This window comes from Phoca vitulina, unplaced genomic scaffold (genome assembly GCF_004348235.1).
Source record: "Phoca vitulina isolate PV1807 unplaced genomic scaffold, GSC_HSeal_1.0 scaffold69, whole genome shotgun sequence".
NCBI lineage: Eukaryota > Metazoa > Chordata > Mammalia > Carnivora > Phocidae > Phoca > Phoca vitulina.
Genome location: NW_022589772.1, coordinates 5,016,965 through 5,030,130, shown reverse-complemented (window position 1 = coordinate 5,030,130; position 13,166 = coordinate 5,016,965). Strand labels below are relative to the sequence as shown.

General features: G+C 42.4%; 1 pseudogene; it reads right to left on the bottom strand.

The window, feature by feature from the left end:
- Positions 1–11,265: 11,265 nt before the first annotated feature.
- Positions 11,266–12,182, bottom strand: LOC116624692 (annotated as a pseudogene).
- Between the last annotated feature and the right edge of the window lie 984 nt (positions 12,183–13,166).

The following is a 13,166-nucleotide window of genomic DNA, read 5'->3' as shown; positions in this document are numbered from 1 at the left end:
CCCTCGATGTCCCTGAAGCTGTCACCAGACTCTTTTGGGCGTGCAGCAATATAACCCGGCAGATGCTGCCCTCCGTTGGAAAGCCGAGCCTCATCACCGACCGCGGGGACAGACTCCGCTGCTTAAAAGTCCTTTTGTGTGTTCATGGCTTGCGGATCATAACACCCGTTCCTCATAAAAACAGTTCAGGAGGCCAGGTTGTCCCCTAAAGTGCATTTATCGTGAGAGGAGGACGCGCAGAACAGCTTGCCAGGGCACACGTCGGGATAAGCCCGCTACCCGCTCTGTACAGGACAGACAGTGCCTAGTACAGCCTAGAGGAGAAGTACAGAATGCCTTGCTCTTATCGTCCCCGACCTGGACCTAGTAGCTAAGGGCAGTCTGTCCCAGAGCGGCACAGGTGTGTAACAATCTAGCTGGGGGCATCGGATGCCCCTGTTCTGGATCCGTCTTCTTCAGCACCGCTTCCGCAGGCTCCTTTCCACGCGTCTTGGTTCTCCGAGCCCCAAATGATTCAGCACGTAGGTTCTTGATACTCCCGCTCTGTCTCTTAGCCATGTCCCTCCATCTGGAACTCAGCCAGCGCTCGCAAATTCTGTTAGTTCCCCCCACAACCCCCCCACGCTCATCCCCTTGGACTGAGCCGGCCCGGTCCCTCCGGCTGGGGAAACCAGAGATCAGCTCTTGCCCACTCAGAAGCAAGGCTGATGCTCCACCTTGAGCTTCAGGGCCAGGCAAGGAGGCCGTGGCACTATTCTCGCAATCATCTTGACCTGGCCCCTCATCGCCATTGGTGGTGTCACCCAAGAGATTCACAAGGGAACTTGCTGGGTCGCTCAGATACAATCGTGACTGGAAACACCGGGTGTGTGTGTGTGTGTGTGTGTGTGTGTGTGTGTGTGTGTGTGTTTCAAGGGTCCCAAGGGAATAGCGCGTAAATCATATTCCTTGCCTCCTAGCTGGTAGTAAGGCAATACGGTGGGATCCGTTCTGCAAGCAAGAATATACTGGAGTGGGGTGCCTGGGTGGCTCAGTCGGTTAAGCGTCTGCCTTCAGCTCAGGTCATGATCCCGGGGTCCTGGGATCGAGCCCCGCATCGGGCTCCCTGCTCAGCCGGGAGCTTGCTTCTCCCTCTGCCTCTGCCCCTCCTCCCCCTGCTTATGCCCGCGCACTCTCTCTCTCTCTGACAAATAAATAAATAAAATCTTTAAAAAAAAGAATATACCAGAGTGACGCTGGCACGAGGTGGAATATGTTAGAGCTTTTCGGATTTCTAAACTGCTTGCAGAAAGATTCCATGGCTCCGTCTGCTAAGGCATAATCAAGTGTGCAGGAAACGGGATTCGTTTTGCTCGCTGAAGCAGGAGGTCTACAGGTGGTATGAAATGAACCGGCAGCCCACTTCTTCACAGTCCCAACGGGATCGATGTGCAATGAATTTCCCAGATCAGCTGAGCCCGGGAGCCTCGGGGAGCTAACAGATTTTACCTGAAGCTGAACGCCCCGCGCCCCCCCACCCCCGCCCCCTCTCCTGGCCACCGCGGCAGACGCTCCCATGGGGGCCCCCGGGGAAGACAGAATTTAAGTAGTTGGCTGCCCCCTGGTGTCTGCAGAGCCGCAACAACAGGAGGCTAGACAGGCTTACTAGGTCCGAAAGCCGGGCAGCAAGGGTTGCTGGCATTAAGGGGCCAGGCTAAGGGGATGTGAGACAGAAATTTTGCCTGTCCTCCCCTCACCAAGGCTTGTGCCCCACACAGGGCTGCAGCCGCCAGGGGGCTGGCCTCTTTTTCGAATTTGTCTGCCCAAAGGAGCCGTCTTTTTTCTAATCCTCATTTAGAAATCTCCCTGGTGCTGGAGAGTAGTACAAGTTAAAACACTTGAAATAGCGGAATAAAGGTCAGCTAGGGAGAGATGTGCAGAAAGCAATGATAATTCAATATTGGGTAACTTTACTAAAATAACATGGAATTTCCTTTTCTGAAGATGTTCAGACTAGGTTATTTTCATTATCAAATAAAGGCATAAGTGACTGTATGTAAACATTATCTCTAAGACATAGTGCTGCAAAGTATCTTATTGATAACTGGATGGAAGTTCTTGTAATAAATTGTTTATCAACAACAACAACAACAAAAAGATTTCTAATTTCTAAAGATACCGTACAGACTGCTATTAGCCCAATACGATAGGTCACGCAGTCAGAATGCACTCAGCCTATGGGAGCACCATCTTTAATTCTGCAAATTCGGGTGTTTCATAAGAATAGGTCAAGGATGGGATGCCTGGGTGAAGCGTCTGCCTTCGGCTCAGGTCATGATCACAGGTCCTAGGATCGAGTCCCACATCGGGCTCCTTGCTCAGTGGGGAGACTGCTTCTCCTTCTGCCTGCTACTCCCCCTGCTTGTGCTCTCTCTCTCTCTTTCTGATGAATAAATAAATAAAATCTTAAAAAAAAAATAGCTCAGGGTGTGTGTGGAATGTGCTAAGAGTAAAGAAAATGTCTAAGTCTTGCCCTACACCCTGGGTACACTCAGGAGCCTAGGGAAATCTCATGCTCCAAGCTTTAGTTCAGCACCCCTCCTATACATCCGACTGAAGCCCACTTTTGCATGAGTGGACTCCAGTGGGTGCTCTATTAAGGTGCTGGTGTACTTGAGCTTACAACCCCAACTGGTAACAATTGGTTAGAGCTAAGTGGGGCGACTTCTTTTGTATAGGTCACATGCTCTCCAGTCAATTAAGGCTGTTTCACTATTTTGCCTGCCTGGCTCCTATAGACATGTGAATTAGTGATTCCTGTGACACAGATCAGGAAAAGCAAAGAATGTAGAAATGGCACCTTGGCAAGAGTATATACACATAATCGTACGTGGCAGAGGCTGCCCATCAAAATCTACTCTCTTCCTCTCTGATGATAGAATTGTAGCTCGGACATGGCTCCACACCTAGGAATTCCCATTCCTAGCCCTAAACCCCTTTGCAATTACAACAATGGTGTGACTGAGTTGTTGCCAATGGCATATGAGCGGAAGTGATGTGTAAGCTGCCAGGGCTGGCCTATCAAATCTTGCCAAGTGCTTCTCTGTGATCTTTCCCCTCCCATGAGCTGATACATACAGGGAAACCTGACCTGGCTGTAACTCTCTTGCTAGGGCCAAGGTTCAAGGGTGTGATGGAGAAATGAAATAAATTGAGCCTGGGTCCCTGAGTGACCACATGGAGCAGAGTGTCCCTGCAAACTTGAACTACTCACCCTCATTGTTATTTGAGAGAGACACCTTTGTCCTTTGTATGAATTACTCAACAGAGTAGTAGTCATCCATGCAGACATTTTGGTATATATTGCCTAATCTGGCCTCAAATCAACCTGGACTAAATCTGACAGAACCACTTCTGGGCCATTTGGGAAAAAATGTCTAAGTGTGCAAGTGAAATTTCTTAAAAGACGAGCATGGTGCCAAACAAGGTCCTAGACTTGGAGGCTTTTAGGATGATTAAAGTTGTCTGGCAATTCTTAGGTTTTCCAGAATCTGTCCCACTGATTCATGCTGTCTTTCTCACCCAGATAACACTAAAAACTCATCGCTAAAGAGGGAAGCTATTTGCCTAGTGGCCAGTTATCACATTGCAACCTCCAAAAATACTCCTCACCTATACTCCAGTCTTGGTGAATCTCAACCCAGCTAGAACCTACACCCTCAAAACCAAAGCCTCATATATGCCATCCCACCCAAGGAGGATACAGGTGTCATGACTGCCACCTTTATGCCTATCTCCAGAAGGTTGGTGCTAGTCAAAGCCAATTTCCCAGTGTGGAAATGAGAGCCCTTAGTGACCAACTACTCCTTTGAGGCCTTGGAGCACAACTATCAGGAGCCCAACACCTCTTGTTTTTAGATCGTCTATCCTAGGGAAGCCAAGGCAGACCCTAAAACTCAGCCCATGATAGGAGAGTTAGATCACCTTCTTCAGGTAGTTTTATTGTTCTGTCCCATACATAGCAGGAAGACCAAGCTACTGAGAAGACAATGTAACTGAAAAGCTAAAATAACAGACGGTAGAATTGAGCCCATTCTGGAAAATCCTCTGGACTAAGAACTTCATAGCCATCCATTCAGCTATGAACTTCTGTCAGCTCTACCTCAAAAACATATCCTGAATCCACCCACTTCTTTCCATCTTCACTCATTTCCAATCCAAGCTACCAGAGTCTCTTGCCACAATGGTAGAAAGAAAGGGAGAAATACTATATACCACAGTGATCTCCTACCTGGTCTCCCTGTCTCTACTCTTTCCTCTTCACAAAGCAACCACAATGATTTGTTCAAGTATAGATCAGTTCATATGACTCCCCTCCAATGGCTTCCACTAAGTTTTTATTCACTAATCTCCAGAAATACTGGCCTTTTAAAATTTTTTAAAGATTTTTAAAAAGATTTATTTATTTTTTTAAAAGATTTTATTTATTTATTTGAGAGAGAGAGTGAGAGAGAGAGTGCACAAGAGGGGGGAGGGTCAGAGGAAGAAGCAGACTCCCCACTGAGAAGGGAGCCCGATGCTGGACTCGATCCTGGGACTCCAGGATCATAACCTGAGGCAGATGCTTAACCAACTGAGCCACCCAGGGGCCCCTAAAAGATTTATTTATTTTAGAGAGAGAGCATGCAGAGGGGCAGAGGGAGAGGGAGAGGGAGAAGGAGAGAAGCAGACTCCCTGCTGAGCATGGAGCCCAATGCAGGTCTCCATCTCACAACCCATGAGATCATGACCTGAGCTGAACCCAGTCGGATGCTCAACCAACTGAGCCACCCAGGAAATGCTGGCCTTTTTTAAAAAAAATGAACTTTTTATTGAGATAATTACAGAATCACATGCAGTTTTAAAAATAATAGAGATCCCTGTACACTTTGCCCAGTTTCCCCCAATGGTAACATTTTGCAAACTATATCATGATGAGCTTATTGTCATTGATACAACCCATTAATATTATTCAGATTTCTCCAGTTTTGTGTTTGTGTGTGCTCGTGTGTGTGTGTTTAGTTACCTGTGTAGGTTCATGCATGTATCCACCACCACAGTCAATCAAGATGCTGAACAGTGCCATTATTACAAGGATCCCTTGTGTTGCAGTTTCATGACCATACTCACTTCCCTTTCTTCACCACCTCCTTAACCCTGGGCAACCACTAATCTCTGTTTCTATAATTTTGTCATTTCAAAAACATTTACATGGAATCATACAGCATGTCATTTTTGGGGATTGGCTCTTTCCATTCAGCATGATTTTCTGGAGATTCATCCAGGCTGTTGCATGTATCCATGATTTGTTCCTTTTTATTGCTGAGTTGTATTCCATGTTATGGATGTGCCTCAGTGTATATCCATTCAACCATCAAAGAGCATTCGTGTTATTTCTGAACAGTCATGTATAGGCCCTGTGTAAATACAAGTTTTTGTTTCTCTGGGATAAATGCTTAAGAGGTGCAATTGCTAGGTCTTATTATAAGAACACGTTTAGTTTTTAAACTAAAAACTAGCAATTGCACCTTTCAGTTTTTAAAGAAATTGCCAAATTGTTTTCCAGAGTATTCCCACCGGCAATATTACAAAATCCAACCTCTTCCCATGAATTGCTAGACCTTAGATAATCTTGCCTCTGCTTAGCTCAGGCCTGAAAGCAGCACACATCACTTCCACTCACATGCCATTGGTGAAAACTTAGTCACACCACCGCTCTAATTGCAAAAGGATTTAAGGCTAGGAAAGGGAGTTCTTGCTTGGACAGCCGTGTTGCAAGCACAATTCTATTATTATAGAGGAAGGGGCGAATAGGTTTTGATGAGCAGTCTCTGCCACACATGACTAGGTTCCTTCACCTTCTTTTCTTTTTTTTTTTTTTTGGTCTGTTTTAGAGAGTGGGGGGAGGGGCAAAGGGAGAGGGAGAGAGAGAATCTTAAGCAGGCTCCACACCCAGCACAGATTTTGGGGGGGGGGCCTCAATCTCACGACACTGAGATCATGACCTGAGTCGAAATCAAGAGTCAAATGCTTAACCAACTGAGCCCCCCAGGCGCCCCTCTCTGCCTTCCTTTCTCTTAATTATCATTATCTTCAGTACCAGATGGTATTATAATTTTTGTTCCAACCACCAAATAAGATTTATAAAACTCAGGAGGAAAACGATAATCAGTTATATGTGCCCTTACGTCTGCTCTAGCTGCTGTTTCTTCTTCCTGATGCTCCAAGATTCCTTCTTTCATAATCTTTTTCCGTTTAAAGAAATTTTTTTTAGCCATTATTTAAGAGTAGGTCTGCTAGTGGAAAATTATTTTGCCCATCTTTCATCTGAAATTGCTTTCATGTCTCCTTCATTCTTGAAGAATATTTTTGCCTGTATAGAATTCTCAGTTGACATTTTTCTCTCAGCACTTGAAAAATGTGTCCCTTCATTCCCGCCCTCATGGTTTCAGTTGAGAAATCTGGTGTAATTTGAACTTGTACTCTCCTGGGAGAGCAACGCACTGTTTCTCCTGGGTGCTTTCAAGATTTCTTCTTTGCCTTTAATTTTAAAAGTTTAATGACAGTGTGTCTTGGCATGGATTTCTTTGGGTGTATCCCTTTTGGGGTTTGCTTTAGCTTCTTGAATCTGTAGGTTTTGTATCTTTTGCCAAATTTGGGAAGTTTTCAGTCATTATATTTTCTTTCAGCCCCACTCTCTTCTCTTCTCCTTCTGGGACTCTGATGATATGAATGTTAGAACTTCTGGTATTGTCCCACAGGTCCCTGAAGATCTGCTTTTTTTTTTTTTTTTTTTTCAGTCTGTGTTCTCTCTGTTATTCAGAATGGGTAAATGCTATTGATCTGTCCTCAGGATCATTGATTCCATCCTCTGTCATCTCTATTCTACTACTGAATCTATCCAGTGAGTCTTTCATTTCTGCTATATATTTTTCAGTTCTATCATTTCCGTTGGACTCTTTTTTGTGACTTCTCTTTCTTTGCTATGATTTTCTCCTTTTTCATTTGTTTCAGGAGAATTTGTATTGATGAAGCATTTTTATGCTGGTTGTTCCAAAGATAATTTCAACATCTGATTAATCTCAGTGTTGTTGTCAGTTGTCTTTTCTAACTCAAGTTATGGTTTTCTTGGTTCTTGGTATGATAGGTGATTTTCAATTACATCCTGAACATTTTGTCTACTATGTTGGGAGACTCTGGGTCTTCTGTAACTTCTTTTGTCAAGCAGTTACCCTGTTTAGGTATAGCACAGAGGTCTTAGCTTACTTTTGCGGGCTGTGATTCCAATGGTAGTTTAATTTTAAAACTTAGTTTAATTTTCTATGAATCTATGAAGTCAGCACCGGAGAGGTGCAGTTGAGGTAATAAAGCGGGCAAGCAAGGAATCTAGAAATGTCCAAGCAGGTGAGCAAGCACATCCAAGAAAGGAGGGAAATTGGAGAGTCATGGAAGGACTGGCAAGAGAAAGACAGGTTTCTAGCCTTAGAAATTCAGGCACAGGGCAGGGTGGGTAAGAAAACGGAGGCTTAGGTATCAGAGTGTACTTGTATTAAGAACAAAACCCAGGTACTGGAGACAAGGTGAAAAGTTAACTTCCAAGCAGCTAATGAAAGCTGCTTACCTAATGCCCTTCATCTAACAGCACTATTGCTCTGGGACAAAAGCTACCAGTGAGTAAGAAGTGTGGAAAGAGGAAGACTGTGTGCAATAAAGGCCATAGTGTCATGGTTAAGAGGATGGGCCAGAAAGGCAGAAAGTGGTCTTCAGCAAATTGTTGAGGCTCTCTGAGCCTCCATTTCTGCAAAGAAGTTAATAATCACATCAATTTGTAGGCCAAGGTTAAGGGTTAAATGAGATCCTCCGTGGATAGAATTGAGCCTAGTGCCCAACACATGGTAAGCGTCCAGTAAATGTGAGCTAATGTTCTTATCCCTCACCTAACACTGACCTTGAATCACACAAGCCCCTTCTCAGCAGCTCCTAATTAGTGACAATGAAAACAGGAGGCTTTATGGTTGTTTAGAAGTTATAAAATCTCATTCTCAGGAAAGTGCTCATTAATATGCTTACCACCATTTCTTACCAGAGCACCAGAGGCTGAGATTTATCGAATGTGAACAATTTAAAATAATAATTTCTGTAAGCATACACATAGCCAGCTTTCAATTACTCACTCTAATGGAGAAGATCAAAGTCATGGGTAATCCAAAACTGTGCTGGATCCAAAGTCAACTCTGTTTGGCTTGGAAATGGACTGGATGACCTTCTTTTGCAGCACATTTTAGCTTTTGGATTCTTTTCTGCTTTGGCTAATAATAAAATGAATTTATATTCTCTAAGCACACTAGCTGGCAGCAAGGGGAAGTGCACATAAATATTCTTGAGGGAAAGGGAAAGCTTTCTTCCTGGGTGGCTCAGGTGGTTAAGCATCTGCCTTCGGCTCAGGTCATGATCCCAGGGTCCTGGGATCAAGCCCCATGTTGGGCTCTTGCTCAGCAGGGAGCCTGCTTCTCCCTCTCCTTCTGCCTGCCACTCCCCTTGCTTGTGCTCTCTCTGTCAAATAAATAAATAAAATCTTTTAAATCTTTTTAAAAAATCTTTAAAAAAAAAGAAAAGGGGAAACTAAAATCATGATATCAAATTTGTTGAAGAGAGGATTTACTATACATTTTTGTTGGTGGTTCTCAAAATTTAAGGAGATAAAAATCACATTGGGGAACTTGTTAAAAATGCACATTCACAGCTCCAACCCTTGAAATTTTGATTCAATAGCTCTGGGCTGGAGTTTAGAACTGTGCTTTTCTTTTTTATTTATTGTGGAAAAACTACATAGCATTAAATTTACCCTCTTAGCCATTTTTATGTGTATAGTTCAGTAGTGTTAAGTATATTCGCACTGTTGTGTAATAGATCTCGAGAACTTTTTCACCTTGCAAAACTGAAACTCTTTACCCATTAAACATTAGTTCCCTCCTCTCTTGTCTTTCCCCAGCCCTTGGCAACCACCTTTCTGCTTTCTAGTTCTATGATTTTGACTACTTTAGATATTGCATATGAGTGGAATCATACATTTGTTCTTTTGTAACTGGCTTATCTGACTTTGCATAATGTCCTTGAGTTTCACCCATGTTGTAGATGTGACAAGATTTCCTTCCTCTTTTAAAAAAAATTATTTATTTTAGAGGGGGGAGGAGCAGAGGCAGAGGGAGAAAGAGTCTTAAGCAGACTCCACTCTTGAGTGTGGAGATCCATGCAGTACTTGATCTCACGACCCTGAGATCACAACCTGAGTCGAAACCAAGAGTTGGATGCTTAGCTGACTGTGCCATCCAGGCGCCCCAAGATTTCCTTCCTTTTTAAGGCAGAACAATATTCCATTGTATGAATAGACCTATAGACCACATTTCCTTTACCCATTCATCCATCAATGGGTGCGATTTTTTCTTTTTTTGGATGTGCTTTTCTAATAAACACTTTCAGTAATTGTTACAGCTGGATCTCTCATAACCCACTGTGAGAATAATGATGTAGACCATAAACGTTAAGCCTGGAAAGACCTTGACATGAGGATCAGGTATCATGTTCCATTTTACAGGTAAGAAAACTGAGGTCCAGAGAAGAGAACTGATCTGTTCAGTGTTACAAAATTAATGCTAGAATGGAAGTGGGACTTAGGTCTGGCTCCTCATATAATGTAGTAGGCAGAGTTGATAATGGAGGTCTCTGAGGAAGAGAAGAGAGAGAGAAGGTCAGACTAAGGACATAATAATGGAACTTGGGGTGTATTCACATTAGGTGGGGTGACAGAACATAAGAATCAAGAAAATGGTTAGAGTGAATTTCTTAGATCTTGGCTGATCTCTTCAGAACCTTCTAGCTCAGCAGTTCTCAAGCTACCATGCACCTGGGTCTATTTGGGCATTTGTTTAAAGCATAGACCCTCATGAAAAGTACAGAAAAAGGAATATAGTCGATAATATTGTAATAACTTTGTATGGTGGCAGATGGTAATGACACTTATCCTGGTAAGCATTTTATAATGTATAGAATTATCAAATCATTCTGTTGTACACCTAAAACTAATATAAAATTTTATGTCAACTAGCCTTCAATAAAAAAAAAAAGCATAGATCTCCAGACACTTTGATTTAGTAGGTCTCAGCTGGGGCTCCAGTTTCTGCTTTACTTTTTTTTTTATCAGAAAAAAAAAAAATCACATTTATTTCAATAGTTCAAAGTGCAAATACAGCAAATCAGTTCATGTTTCAAGATACAGTTTTAAGTATAATGAAAACTTGATATACAAAAATGAAAGGGTAAATAGCAGAAATAAAGCTCAATTTTTTTTTAAAGATTTTTTATTTATTTATTTGACAGAGAGAGAGAGAGAGATCACAAGTAGGCCAACAGGCAGGGAGAGGGAGAGGGAGAAGTAGGCTCCCTGCCGAGCACAGAGCCCGATGTGGGGCTCGATCCCAGGACCCTGGGATCATGACCTGTTGGGATCATGACCTGAGCCGAAGGCAGATGCTTAACCATCTGAGCCACCCAGGCGTCCCAATAAAGCTCAATTTTTTAAAAAATTCAAGTAACCCGAAAACCTTTAGACTAAAATATTCCACTTACAACAATTCAGAAATGCCTTAATTTATAGATACCAGTAGTACAGTGCAATCCCAAAGGACTTCTCAAAGAAAGAGAATCACCCCAAAGCGGTCGGCTCAGGACAAGACTGAAGTTCTCGGTACTGGCTCTTCCTGATTCGGCAGCCTCACTCACTGTCAACTGATACGGTTCAACTCATGATACTTTGATGTTTAGGCTAATTCTAAAAAATGTTTAAAGTTCAATATGAGGCCAACACCCTACTAAGAGTTTCTGAAATGGCCACTATATATTTAAAAGATTTTAAAGACCAATTTCAACTTCAGGCCTATGGTATTACTGGGGGGAAAGACAGAAATTAATACTTCTTCCATTACTTAAAACCTTTCTGTAAGGTTAGCAGCAAGGCCTTTACAACTTCCTCATGAAAATCGTACTTAAATATATACTTATTTCTACACATACAGAACTTTTATGTAAAGTAGAAAAAGTTCCCACTAGGAAGATAATTAAAGGTTGTTAATGTTCTTTGTATCACTTAGCAGCCAAGACACATGTTTATTTCTGCTCCTCAGAAGCAATGTTAGCTACTCGCTTCAATTCAGGAAAGTGTGTATGTTCAGGAAGGTTTAGATGAGATATTTATTCAGTCTTTTTCTCAATCTTCTTCATCTTTTCATTGTAGGCAATAAATTGAGAGTCTGTTCCGAAAATTCTATCCCACCATGTAAATGTTGAAGCATAGTTTCCGATGAAGTTCATGTGGTGGAAATCATGATGCCGAGAACTAGCATAGAAAGGGATGATTTAAAAGGTTGAGAGGAATGTCATAACCACTATGGACATCAATAGTTTCTATCAAATGAATAGTCACCCATGACCAAAGGAGAATGACGTGATCACATAAAAGCATGATTCCAATGAAAAGTCCAGTTCCAAGAATCAGAGTTTCCAAGGGATGTGCATATCCAGCTTCCATTCCAAATGGAGCCTGAAACTCATGGTGAACTTTATGAATATATTTATATATTCTTTTGTGATGTAAGAGCCCTATGCAGGAAATAGTGCCCGGTATCCTCAATCACTGCACAGCCGAAGCATCTTGCCAAGAGCAGATACCATCTTGGCATTCTTTCCCAATCATAAGGTATATTAAAATACTCTGTAAAATAATAAGTTCCACAGATCAAAGGGAGCTGGATACAAAAGTGATTAAAGAGAAGTACTTCAAAACATTTCCATTGGTTTTCCCATGTTTCTGGTTTATCCTTTTGAATTTTGTACTTTTTCACGTAAGGTATAAATTGAAACAAAAATCCAGGTAAACAGAACAAGAAATAAAGGACCTCATGAACTATCAAGGATTCCCATGTTGCAATCTGGAACTTTGTATAATTATTCAACATATAGTTCCAAGCATTTTTAAAAGGTTCTTGTAGAGGGTTCTCAGGAAAAGTGAATCTACATACTCCACAGCCAAGGATGCTGAACTAAAGATGCCGATACTTTCATTTGTTGCCATTTCTCAAATCTCTGCTGAAAGCCTTAGAATTCTGGACAACCGCACGGGAACTGCGGGCCACCGTCACCCAGACTCGGCCAGGAGCTGCAGCCTAGGCTCTGCTTTATTTGCTAAGTAGGCACCTCAAGTGGCTTAGAATCCAGTAGATGGAAAATCACACTTTGCAAAAACACTTGTCTAACCTTCTAAGATCTTGAAAGTTTGTTGCCAAAATGTTTTAAGGAAATAACAAGATCTTTGATAATTCCAGATTTCCCTTATTGAATGACTTGGGAGCTGGGTGGAGTCTGACAGCCTATAAGGGGCTCTGACTGAGTGATCTGTTTGAATAAGGGAAGCGTGGCATGCTGTTTAAGGATGCAGGATTCAGTGCTGCACTGGTCTGGGTTCAAATCCACTTGCTAGCTAAGTCATCTCAGGCGAGTTTTAAGTTTTCTGCCTCTGCGCCTCATCTGTAAAGCGGGGATAATAATAGTATTTGCCTCAGAAGCTTGTTTTGAATGTGGTACTTAAGAGCTTTTAGCAACCACTTGCACACAGCTTAAATTACTACTTTTTTCAGGGTTGCTTGGAGAGCAGATCCTTTGCTCAGGATCAATCCTCTGAGGATTCTAAGGGAGCTAGAATGGCCAACTGGACTTGTTTGCCCAAGACTGAGACGTTTCCCTGGAATGCATGAGTTTTAGCACTAAAACCAAGACAGTCCCGGGAAAATTGGGATGGTTGGTCACTCTAAAGGCAGAACATTTTTTGAAGCTCTTCAAGTACTTATTTACATACATTATTTTTCCTGGTAAACAGTAGCTAGCTATAAACCTCAGAGGCTTTATTAATTCAATAAGCAATACTTGCTGAAGTTTATCTGAGAATTTATGTATCTATTAGCTGCTCCAGCTCAAATTTCTACCTTGGTGGACCTGGAGAGAAGCACATGGGAGGAAGTGTGTTTCTAGGTTTCCTGGAATTTCCTGTATTTGGAATGTGCCCAGCTATAATGTCTATATTTCTTGATCAGGTGACA